Source organism: Vipera berus, assembly GCF_964194415.1.
Source record: "Vipera berus genome assembly, chromosome: 3".
In the NCBI taxonomy this organism is placed as follows: domain Eukaryota; kingdom Metazoa; phylum Chordata; class Lepidosauria; order Squamata; family Viperidae; genus Vipera; species Vipera berus.
In genome coordinates, this window is record NC_138204.1 from 128,261,459 (window position 1) to 128,274,651 (window position 13,193).

The following is a 13,193-nucleotide window of genomic DNA, read 5'->3' on the forward strand; positions in this document are numbered from 1 at the left end:
TAATGTTAATACCTAGCAAATGAATGTTGCTTAGAGGATATGTGAACTCCATCTCTTTTATTATTTATGGTCTTTTAAGTGCTCTGATATCCCGATATTGTTTGTTCAAACCTGTCTGATGCAGATGCAACTGTAAGACACTCTGTTCAAGTGTAATCAGACCTACAGTATATCTGCTCCACAGTTCTCTATCGGCCCAGAAAGGGCACCCCAAATCAACTAAGATTCAACCTCTCCTGGTTGCAAAAATGTTTTTAAAAGTGTATGACAATGTCTGATAAAGTTGGCTGGATAAAACTAGAAGTCAACAAGGACAGATAATCCAAAACCCTCTGACTTCTTTGACTTGTCCCACGTCTAGCAGGATTTTAATTGATCACGCAAAGTAAGAAACACATCTAACTATGTCATTTCTCTAATCCGTAAAAGACAAAAACCTAAACATTTTTTTTATTTATGCCTATAACAAACACTTAGCATATTAACAGTGTAGCATATACCATTTATAGCATGCCATTATATTAAACAATAATAATATTACTATTAGTAGCAGCCCGGACATAGCAACTGGCTGTTTCCTAAAAACATTTCCATCGTTGAAGATATACAAAGGCAGAAGCAAATTTTCATATACAGTGCAACATAATAAGTTATTAACACATTTGAAGCCCTCAGATGCTTCTCATTCAGTGAAGATGTGGAACAGCTCTATCATCAAGTAGAGGAATCAAAGTATTGCAGTCTCCTTCATGTTGCCTTCATACTTTGAGCTCCCCACAATGAAAGGTAGTCTCTGGAGTTTCTTTTTTTGGAGTTCAGAAACAAGTTCTGCAAACTGAAAGTTAAAAGTGTTTCCGTATCTTTCCGGGGCAGCAATAATATGAAGAGAATTTTGTGAAGAGGCCACTCCTGAAATCAGAGGGACTCAAGGGACAATAAACCTGAGGAAGCGAAAAACAGGAAGGCAAGGAGTGGAGAAAATCCAGTAACCTGTCTGTGTTTTGGATAATGAGTTTATTTATTATTATTATTTATTAAATTTATATACCGCCCTTCTCCCTAAGGACTCAGGGCGGCTCACAACAATAAAAAAATTAAAAAACATAGAATACAAAGATTAAAAAAGAATTAAACGATAAATAAAGAAATAAAGGACAATTTAAGCCGATAAAAACCAAATTTAAAAACCATGATCAGTCCAGGCCCGCTTGTTTGAACAACCACGCCTTCAGGTCACAGCGGAAGGATCGAAGGTCAGGGGTCGTCCGCAGCTCCAGAGGCAGTTCATTCCAGAGGGTCAGCGTGCCCACAGAGAAGGCTCTCCCCCTGGGGGTTGCCAGCCAGCATTGCCTGGCCAACAGCACCCTGAGGAGGCCGACTCTGTGGGAGCGAACCGGCCGATGGGAGGTTGACATTGGCAGCAGGTGGTCTTGCAAGTACCCCGGGCCTAAGCCACGTAGGGATTTAAAGGTAATTACCAGCACCTTGAGTCGCACCCGGAGGGCAACCAGAAGCCAATGCAGCTTCCGCAGGAGTGGTATAACATGGGAGTATCGAGAAACTCCCATAAGCACCCACGCAGCTGCATTTTGCACCAGCTGAAGCCTCCGGGTGCACTTCAAGGGCAGCCCCATGTAGAGAGCATTGCAGTAATCCAGGCGAGAAGTGACAAGGGCATGGGTGACCATGCATAGGGCATCTTGGTCCAAAAAGGGGCGCAACTGGCGCACCAGGCGAACCTGTGCAAAGGCCCCCCTTGTCACAGCAGTTAGATGATCCTCCAAATTAAGCCGTGAATCCAGGAGGACACCCAAGTTGCGGGCCCTTTCTGAGGGGGACAACACCTCCCCCCCATCAAAAGAGATGGAACATGTTGGACAATACGAGATGCCGGTATCCACAGCCACTCGGTCTTGGAGGGGTTCAGCCTGAGCCTGTTCCTTCCCATCCAGACCTGCACCGCCTCCAGGCACCGGGACATCACATCAAGGGCATCACTGGGTTGGCTCAGGGTGGAGATAAACAACTGGGTATCATCCGCATATTGGTGATACCTCACCCCAAAGCCACGGATGATCTCACCCAGCGGCTTCATATAGATGTTAAAAAGGAGGGAAGAGAGAACTGACCACTGAGGTACCCCACAGGAAAGGGCCCTCGGGTTAGATCTCTGCCCCCCTGCCACTACAAACTGCAAACGGCCCAAGTGGTAGGAGGAGAACCACCGTAAAACAGTGCCTCCCACTCCCAACCCCTCGAGCCGTCGCAGCAGGATACCATGGTCGATGGTATCAAAAGCCGCTGAGGTCAAGTAGGACCAGGACAGAGGAACAACCCCTGTCCCGGGCCCGTCAGAGATCATTTACCAGTGCGACCAATGCCATTTCCGTGCTGTAACCAGGTCTGAAACCGGACTGGTACGGGTCCAGATAGTCCGCTTCGTCCAGGAATTGCGGAAGCTGACGCGCCACAACACTCTCAACAACCTTCGCTACAGAGCAATGGTTGTAGACAGGACGATAGTTATTCAAGGAGGCCGGGTCCAGAGCAGGCTTCTTGAGAAGGGGCTTCACGACTTCCGGTGGCGGCGCGGCGCCGAAGACAGCCTCCCCTGGCTGCCCGCGGCTCAGCTGTTTGTTTTTTCGCCCGAAACAGCGCCGATCAGCTGTTCGGGCGAAATTGAAGCCCCCTCCTCGGGAGAAGAGGAGGGGGTGAGGCCCCAGGTAGGGGTAGAGTTCTCCGAGGCCGCCTGAGCTTGGAGCTTGGGCGGCTGAAGGATCGAACTCCCCCGAAGCCTGGGTTGCTCCCAGCTGGCCGTCGTCTCTGCTCCGAACTTCTTGGAGCAGAGCCAGGCGTCTGCGAACCATCCCTGCCTGAAGAAAGGACTATGATTTAAAGGAGCAGGCAGAGCGGTACAAGAGGAAAAAGGTGAAGAGGATTATTTTACTATACTCTCGAACTTGTTGGACTTTTTAAACTTTAATTGAAAGTGCGTCATAATTGAGGATTAAAAGATGGCGGCTAAACCTCCCTCTAAAACTCTCCGGAGTGGAGGATCCTCGCCGGTGCAACAATCATCACTACAGGCGTTGCACCCTCCTGAAGTGCTGACATCGAAGGATTTGCGAGATGCTCTGGATAAACATGCCCAGGTACTTTTGGAATCAATTAATCAATCAATTGCTGATAAATTTGCACAGATGGAGGAGAAATTGGAGAAACTTGAGGAAAGAATGGAAGAGAGGATGGAATAGAAGTATAGCGTGATGAGGGTAGACATTTTGACTTCAGTGCATAAAGTGGCGGAATGTGTGGAAGATTTAGATGAAAAAATGGATGATTTGGCTCAAAGGAATGCTATATTAGAAGTAAAAGCACGGGAGAATGAAAATGTAAGAGGCAAATTGGAAAGGGAGTTAAGCCTTACCCAATATTACCAGATGCAGTTTGCTGTCAGAATCAGAGGTTTAAAAGAGAATGTTAAAGAAGATTTAAAGCAGCTGATCTCTGAGGCTCTCGAAGGGGTATTGAACCAGCCAGCATCTGAAATAAGAGCAGCTATGGACAAAGTGTTTCGGGTGAATTCATGGATTGCTAGACAGAGAAAATTGCCTAGAGATGTGGTGGTTTATTTTGCAAAAAGAGAAATTAGAGATCAAGTTATACAAGCTGCCTATGATGCTAAGGTCGCGATTGCTGAACAAGAAGTCTTGGTTTTAAAAGAAATTCCTCCAAGGATTTTAAGGGGAAGAAAGGACTATACATTTCTTGTGCAAGAGCTTAAGCAAAGAGATATAAGGTTCAGATGGGAGATTCCAGATGGGCTGATGGTGATGTATGAAGGTAAAAGGTACAGGCTGATTACTGTGAAACAAGCGCGTGATTTCTACAATAATGTCTTAAAAGCAACCCCATTAACGCTTCTGGAAGCTGGAAAGGGATCTGGAGAAGAAGAACAACAAGAGGAGGAAACAGAGGAAAATGGTGCTGGAGGAGATCAAGCTACAATTTTTTTGGATGATCCTAGAGAGCAAAGAGTGACACGTGCTGCTTTAAAACGAGCAAAGAAAATAAAAGAACAAGATCAGCAAAAGCCTTCAGATTCTTCACAACGCATTCATAGCCAAGCTGTGGGAGGAGCACGGCCTAAGGAAGCTAGTCCTATCAAAGCTGTGGTCCAAGAGCTTTTCGAGGATATACATGGCAACTAAATTTTTAACCTGGAATGTTAATGGACTAAACTCACCGCAGAAGAGGAAGAAAGTTTTTCAATATTTAAAACAATTTAAGATAGATGTTATATGCCTGCAAGAAACGCATATTAGAGTTTTGGATCAAAAGTACTTATTGAACTCGAGGCTGGGTACGCAATTTGTTGCTTCTGCAGAGAATAAGAAAAATGGAGTGGTTGTTTATGTTAAAAGTGCCTTAACAGCGGATCTAATCGAAGCAGATAAGCATGGAAGATATGTTATGATCGAGCTGTTGTTAGCAGGTAAAAAGACGCTTTTAGTTGGATTATATGCACCTAACCAACAACAAGCTGACTTTTTTAGTTTACTTCATACAAAGCTTACCCAGTTGGATTATAAATCTTTTATTTTTATGGGGGACTGGAATGGAGTTATGGATGTACAGTTGGATAAGGCTGGAGCCTTTAAGCGCATTCCAAGTCACGCTAGACTGCCTAAATCTTTTTTTGAAATGAAGGATGACCTGGAATTGCGAGATATTTGGCGTGAGAGACATCTGCAGGAGAAGGATTATACTTTTTATTCTGATAGACACCAATCTTTTTCGAGGATTGACTTTATTTTGTTGACTAATGATTTTCTTTTGAGAACTAAAAAGGTGAAGATCTGCGCAAGAATTATCTCTGATCACAGTCCAGTGTGGTTGGAGATTGATAAGGAAAAAGGAGATAGGCGCTCATGGCGCGTAAATGAGAATTTGTTTAGAAATCAGAGAAATGTGGAAGAATGCAAACAGCGGATGAAGGATTTTTTTGAGATTAATATGAATAAGGGTACCTCTATGGATATGGTTTGGGATGCTAGCAAGGCCTATATGAGAGGGGTGTTGATATATATGAATAATAGACATAGACGTGCAGTGGAAACTAGAAGGAAAGAACTGGAGAATGAAATAAAGGAAAAAGAAAAGGCTTTGATTTTGAACCCAGAGGATGTGAAGATCAAGGAGGCTATTAGACTGTTAAGAGGACAATTTGATAAATTAATGGCTGATCAAGTGGCGACCAATCTGCGGTTTGCTAGGCATAATACTTTCTGCAATGCTAATAAACCAGGCAGATGGTTAGCTTATAGACTGAGGAAAAAACAAAGGGCATCTAATATAGATAAGATTGAGTATAAAGGAAGGGTTGTGTATCAACAGAATCTTATTAAGGATGCCTTTGTGGATTTTTACTCGAAATTATATACTAAAGAGGACATTAATGCAAAAGATATTGATAAGTATTTGGAGAAGGCTAGCATCCCGGTTCTTACGCAAGTACAAAAAGAGGGGATTAATCAACTGATTACAGAAGAAGAAATTTTTATAGCTATTAAGGAACTGAAGGTGGATAAAGCACCAGGCACGGATGGCTTGACTGCGGCCTATTATAAAAACTTACAATTAGAGATGATAAAACCGTTAAAGGAACTGTTCCAGACAATCCAGAGGGGGGGAAAGGTGCCTCCGTCTTGGAGAACAGCTTTTATCTCTTTGATTCCGAAGGAAGACCAGGATGCTACTTTAGTTAAAAATTACAGACCGATATCGCTTTTAAATACAGATTATAAGATATTTGCTAAGGTTTTGGCTAATAGACTGATGAGGGTTCTGCAACAGGTGATTCATGGGGATCAAACGGGGTTTATTAGTGGCAGGCAAATGAAAAATAATGTGAGACATATAGTTGATGTGTTAGAGTTTTTGGAAAGGCACAACCAGATCTCTGCAGCGCTAATGTTTTTAGATGCTGAAAAGGCCTTTGATCAATTGAATTGGCAATTTTTGTTGAAAGTTTTAGATAAAATGGATTTTGGGGAAAATTTTTTACAGCCGATTAGGGCATTATATCAAAAACAAACTGCCCGAATCATAGTTAACAATAGCCTGACAGTAGCATGTAATATTGAGAAGGGCACAAGGCAAGGGTGTCCGTTATCGCCCTTGTTATTTGTGTTAACATTAGAGATACTATTGGTTAAGATTCGGAACTCGGAAAAAATTAAAGGGATACAAGTTGGGGATCAGGACTATAGATTGAGAGCATTTGCAGATGATCTGGTTGTTACAGTGACCCAGCCAGAGAACTCTGTTGTGGACCTGATGGAGATAATAACACAATATGGGAAGGTTTCTGGATTTAAAGTAAATACACAGAAAACTAAAATTTTGGCTAGAAATATGACAGTTTCACAGAAGGCTCTCTTAGAAGGATTAACTGGATTTGAGATTGTTAAAAGGGTTAAATATCTGGGGGTGATTTTGTCGCCCTCTAATACAAAGCTATATAAAAATAATTATGAAAAACTATGGGGGAAAATTCAAAAGGAATTGGAGAGTTGGCAAAAATTGCAATTGTCTTTGCTGGGACGGATTGCAGCAGTGAAAATGAATGTCCTGCCCAAATTTTTATTTTTGTTTCAAATGATACCGATTCTTAAGAAAGATTCTAATCTGGAGGAATGGCAGCGAGGTATCAATAAATTTGTGTGGGCAGGGAAAAAGCCACGAGTTAAACTTAAGATTATGCAGGATACTCGTGAGAGAGGTGGCCTTAAATTGCCTAATCTTAAATTATATTATGAAGCTGCTGCATTAGTAGGAATAAGTGATTGGATTAATTTGACGCAATTGAGGTTATTAAATCTTGAGGGCCATGATTTGTTGTTTGGCTGGCATGCATATCTGTTGTATGATAAGAAGGTAGATACTGTGTTTAGGATGCATATTTTAAGACAGGCATTGCTGAGAGTCTGGAAGAAGTATAGACATAAGCTAAGCAGCAAGATACCATTGTGGGCAATTCCAAAACACGCAATAGAAAATATACATGCTGGTTTCAAACATGATGTGACTACGTACAAGGAAATTTTAAGCCTGGAAAGGAATGTTTGGTGTTTGAAATCATATAGCCTCTTGCGAGAAGAGAAGGTTGTTCAATCTTGGTTTCAATATATTCAATTACAGGCCAGGTGGAAAGAAGACCAGAAAAATGGATTTACAATGACTGATGGAAATTTGATAAAGCAGATTAGAAATCAGGGGTTAGCACATATTAAACGGATATATCTTGCATTGATAGAGATTGACTCGGAAACAGAGCTTGTTAAGGATTGTATGATAAAATGGGCCCAAAATATCCAGGAAGTTATTACAATGGACATGTGGGAAAAGATTTGGGTGAGGAACGTAAAATTTACTCAAGCTCAAAATTTAAGAGAGAACTTTTACAAAATGTTTTATAGATGGCATCTAGATCCTAAAAAGCTTGCAAGTATGTATCCGAATTATCAGCCTAAGTGTTGGAGGTGTGGTGATGAAGATGCAACGTATTTCCACATATGGTGGACATGTAAGAAGGTTAAGGCTTTTTGGATAAAAGTCTGGTGGAATATGCAGAAGATTTTTAAACAGAGGATAAAGTTTTGTCCGCAACTTTTTTTGTTGGGAATAATTGCAGACGCTACAGTTGTGGACACCAAGCTGATGTTGAACTTAATTACGGCGGCAAGACTTTTGATAGGCCAATATTGGAAGAAAGAGGAACTGCCGACCATAGAAGAGTGGACTTTAAAGGTTTCCGACCTGGCAGAGATGGCGAAGATTTCGGCTTATTTGAAAGATCATTCGCAAGAACGCTATATTATGGAATGGAGAAAATGGATTGAGTTTATCCAGAACAAGTATAGGGTTAAGAAGTTTTATGTAGCATTCGAATAAGTCTTCTTTCGTTTTTTTTTTCGTTTTTTTTATTCTAGTTTTTTGTATATATTTAATATTGTTAAGGTGTGTCTTATCCTATATAAGCTAGAGAGTGATGGATTTTAGAACTTATAGTTGTTAGTATATGGTTGTTTATGGTTGCCTTTTTATATGTATATACCTTGTATTTAGCTCTGGGAAGTCGGGGGGGAGGGGGGGGAGGGAGGGGGGGAGGGAGGGAGGGAGGTGGGGGGGAGGTAGGGGGGGAGCAGGGAGGGGGAAGGGGGGTTTCTTAAGGGAAAACTGTATTTTAAAACTTTTCAATAAAAAAAAGAAAAAAGAGAAGGGGCTTCACCACCGCCTCTTTTAAGGCGGAGGGGAAGACACCCTCCATCAATGAAGCGTTGACAACTGCCTGGAGCCAGCCCCCTGTCACCTCCCCGGCGGCCGAAACCAGCCAGGAGGGACATGGGTCCAATAGACAAGTTGTAGCACTCAGTCTACCCATAATCCTCTCCACATCATCCAAAGACACAGGGTCAAACTCACCCCAAATGGTATAACCAAGAACTGTCCTCTCCACTCTGCCAGATTCCACCCAGTCAGAGTCCAAACCAGTCCGGATCTGAGCGATTTTGTCCTGCAGATACTGTACAAATTCCTCAGCCGTACCCTGCAAGGGGTCATCCCTTGGTCACTGATTAAGCAGTGAGCGGGTCACTCTAAACAGGGCAGCTGGGCGGTTATCTGCAGACGCAATGAGAGCGGAAAAGTAAGCACGATTTGCCGCTTCCATCGCCACTAGGTAAGACTTAAGATAAGTTCTTAGCCGTGTTCGATCAGATTCGGATCTGCTGGACCTCCAACAGCTCTCTAGGCATCTTTTCCAGCACTTCATCTCTCGGAGTCCCTCGGTAAACCAGGGGGCCACCCGGAATCTGCGCTGGGTCAGAGGCCGCAAAGGCACAACCTGATCCAAGGCCCTAGCAGCAGCCCTATCCCAGGCTACCACTAGGGCCTCGGCAGAGTCGTGGGCAAGGGAAGCAGGAAATGTCCCAAGCTCCGTCTGGAACCTCTCAGGGTCCATCAGGCACCTGGGGCAAAACCACCTGGTCAGTTCCGCCTCCCAGAGGCGGGGGATGGCGTACTGAAAGTCTAGCCGGAGAAGAAAATGATTGGACCATGACAGGGGTTGGATAGTTAAATCCCCCCTACCCAATCATTAGTCCACTGCTCAGAGATAAAAACCAGGTAGAGTGTGTGCCCTCCATTATGGGTCGGGTCTTGAATTATTTGAGTCAGGTCCATGGCCGTCATGGAGGCCATGAACCCCTGGGCCAACTCAGATGCCTCACCCGCGGAGGGCAGATTGAAATCCCCCAGAACTATAAGCCTGGGGAACTCAATTGCCAACCCGGGTAAGACATTGAGGAGCTTGGGCAGGGCCGATGATACGCAGCTGGGAGACAGGTACATAATCAATAGGCCCAACTGAACTCTAAGACCCAACTTCAAAAGGAGAGACTCACACCCACCTATCTGAGGGACAGTGGCCACTCACGGACAAAGACTCTCCCTAATAATAACCGCCACCCCACCACCCCTGCCCTGGACCCGTGGCTGGTGAAGCACCCGGAAGCCCGGGGGCATAGTTCCAAGAGGGGGATACCCCCCTCTTGGCCCAACCAGGTCTCTGTGATGCAGGCCAGGTCCGCATTCTCCTCCTCAATAAGATCATGTATGAGGGAAGCCTTGTTCACCACGGACCTGGCGTTGAAATAAACCAACCTGAGCCCAGGGTCCTGCAATCCAATGCCCCCAGGGAGGCGAGAAGAGCAACGAGGGCGGGAACAGGCAACCGCTTGAAGACAGCGGTGGCCCGTTCCCCAATAGCGATAGAGCCCTCTGCTCCCACACTCTCTGCCCCTCCCAATCACCATCAGGATAGGTAGACCCTCCGCACTCGGAGCTGAGTCTGCCCCCAAACCCCTACTCCCCTCCGCGACCATCTGATGGTTTGGACTACTGTCCAGGTCGAATTCCCCCAAGTTCGTTCTGGATCCCTAGAGCCTCCCCACTCCCGAGTCCCCTTAAAATTTTATATAAAAATCTTAATAAAAATCCCCTCAGCCTCTTCTTTGAAGCATGCTATCTCTCAGGGTCCCACAACCCGTCATCAAGAAAGTTCTTATGTAGGACAGATGGGCATTCCTGCGAGAGGGGGGAATCTCGCAGCAAGTAAAGATCTCCAAAGGTGTACGCTGGCATACAAAGGAAAGCAGTGGTATCCGACAATGAAGGGTGCCAGCAGACGAAGTCAATGGAAAATTCAGTCAACATGTGGCAGGTCCCAAAGCCACAATCGTGGTAAAAGTGGAGTAGTCTACGGCAGCAACAGGAAAAGCCATAACAGGTGGTGATGACAGGTCCAAAAAAAGGAGGAAGGGCGGCCTGATGACAATGGCGACGGACCCAAAACAGCAAGATTCAAAGACAGCCATAAGGGTGGTTGCAACCTCCGCAGCGGCAGGGAAAGCAGCAACAGCAGACCCCACAGCCGCAGCCACAGCGCCAGCAGGACCAGGTCCACTGCACTCACAGAGCCGAACTCGCCGAGTGGCAGAGGGGGAGGGGGGAAACAACATCGAAGCTCCCTCCCCCCTGCCACAACCCTGGTCTCGATAAAACAAGCAGGCATGAGCAGAGCCCAGAAATTCCAATAAAGATCACTTGTCACAGCTCCGCTCGGCTTGGATGAGCAGGGAAACAATCGAGTCGGCCCCGCCCAGCCGCCAGCATCCTCTCACCAATGAGTTAGAAAGTTGGTTTCTCCAGCTTCTCCTCCCCCGTCCTCAGTCATTCCAAGACATATCCCGACAGGGGAGGGAGCTAACGCTCCGCCAGCAGTTCCACCAACCGAACGGGGGCCAAAACGATGACAAAAAGCCCCATGGCACCCAGCAGAGCCGAAAAACCGCTCGACATTAAAAGCCCAGAAGCCAGCGAGGAACCATCTTGGACATGCGCACAACACAATTTCTTGTTAAAGTATCTTTAATAAAGTAACTTTCTATCAATGAGAAGTTTCTTTCTTTAACCTGGCCACAATCATATAAATTCTAAATTAAAATCCAGAAGCGTTTCCTAGGAAATCGGTGGAGGGGTGCTCAAAACTGAAACAAACATATTGTGTGTCAGAAATGCTATTCCAACTGCCCCAGATTGGCCTTGGTTCGGCAGAAGAGAAACTTAAGAGCATTTTGGTTGATCCAGACCAAGACAAAATAGGGAGACATCTTATTTAGTAGGGTAAGGGTGATGGGATTTGAGCATCTTCTCCCTGCTTTTCCACAAGGCCTGGATGCCACTTTGCCCACCAATCTTCCCAGCACCTTCTGTAACATCAAGCAGCCATTTGAAGTACAGTTATTATTCAACCAGACAGTTCACCACCTTGATCATCCAAGCTCCTTTCATTCCTAACACTAGCTCAGCCACCGCTGTGGACTGCCAATTTCCTTGGCTTCAAGAGAAGCATATCCAGCTGGCCCATTTCAAAATTTTTCCCAATGATGTCTTTGATATTAGGAAACACCCAGCCAGGTTGGGGGGGAGAGAGGGAGGGGGCTTTAGCACGGAATTAGCTTCAAATCATTGCACAGATTGCAAAGATTGCAAAGATAACTGCAAAGATTCAAAACTAACACCCCCCCACACACACACTTTTAGCTCCATAGAGCTTTATCTATCTGTTCCCAGGCCAAGGCTGTATGTTTGAGTAGATTCCTGTATAATAGGCAGAATATAATAAGGTAATTGGTTTGCACTCTACACCTGTGGATCTGGTTGCTTGCACCAAACATTTTCCCCACTTTTCTTTAGCTATCGACAATACTATGGACTTCCAGCCTGGCCTATGAGGAGATAGAGAAAGGGAAGATCAAAGACACATGGGCCAAGAACAGTACAAATGGTGGTTAACACATTGGCCCATATGATCTTCCCAGTGGCTTCTCTTCTGTTCTTATCTGGAGACAGACAACCAGAAATTAGGTGTTCTGTGAACAGAACATTTTGCCCATCCCTAGAAACCAGCAAATGTTGAAATTTGCTTTGGTTATAATCAATCCAAAATATGCATCTCAACCTTAAACTTTGACTATTCCAACTGCCATAAAATCAAAATATACAGTATATTAATATGTGTGAATATGTGTGAGAATGGATGAAGAACAAACATAAGAAATACTGTGGTTTATTTGAAAGATCATCAGTTTTATAAGTGCATGTTTCTTGACAATATATCAAGATATTTTTTCTATAGTTTGTGTACATACAGTTACACACATTAAATGTAACCTGAAATATGAGTAGGACCTTCTGAAACAGGGTATACTGTACATATCCTGATGTCAATCATTGTCTTTTATTTGAATATAACCAACATAATGAATACAGCATCCAAGATTATCTGTAATATCTGAGGTTTTTTGTCAGCAATGCTGTTTTCTGCTTCCCCAAAAGATTAAACTTTTGGCTGCATCTGATAGTTGGAGGAATGCATCAGATAACCTCCATTCATTACCACACATGAAAGCCATTTTAATAGTACTTGATTGTAAAAAAAAAAACATACAGCCTGTTCATGTTGGCATCAAAGGGTGCCCAGCAGCATTTGATCCTTGAATATTCCTGCAAGCAATGAATCATTAAGAACTTGTATGGCTGAGGGAGGAGAAAAGGGAGGAATAGCCTTGCCATTTATGAAATTATTGAAAAACAAGTGTGCTGATGCTTATATTGAAGAATTCTTTAAAATAAATAAATACATCAGACCTCAGATAGTGGCAATAGTGCTTCCGATTACAACAGTAATTATAATCCTTAATAAAATTATGTAAATAAAATATGTAAATTTTCTTTGTAGAACACATAATCTTATTTTTTATTAGTGAGACAGTTTAATTAGCTTCATGGATCACAAGTCCTTCAAGTATAATTTCTTGCATTTCGTTTAAGATCTAAAAGAAAAGGAGAAAACGCAACCAAGATTTTTTAAAAAAAGATATATGAGGGTGAAGGTTCAGTCTCTGAGCTTATGGGTTGGTTTCTGAATGTTTCATTACCAGGCTAGGTAACATCTTCAGCAAAGTTTAGAGGATGTCAGTGTCAGTGTTCTTCTAAGGGTTTCAGGTGTGGGTGTGTCAATTGAGGGTCTTTTGATGGGTTAGGTGTGAGTCATCAGTGAAAGGCTG

The 13,193-nt window shown here is 43.8% G+C and overlaps 1 protein-coding gene across 1 annotated transcript in view; it reads right to left on the reverse strand.

Moving 5' to 3' along the window:
• The window catches only part of TMEFF1 (transmembrane protein with EGF like and two follistatin like domains 1), a gene marked incomplete at its 5' end in the record, with an annotated part of 126,502 nt that overhangs the window by 12,417 nt on the left and 100,892 nt on the right, over positions 1 to 13,193 (reverse strand). The gene's annotated exons all lie outside the window — the stretch shown is intronic.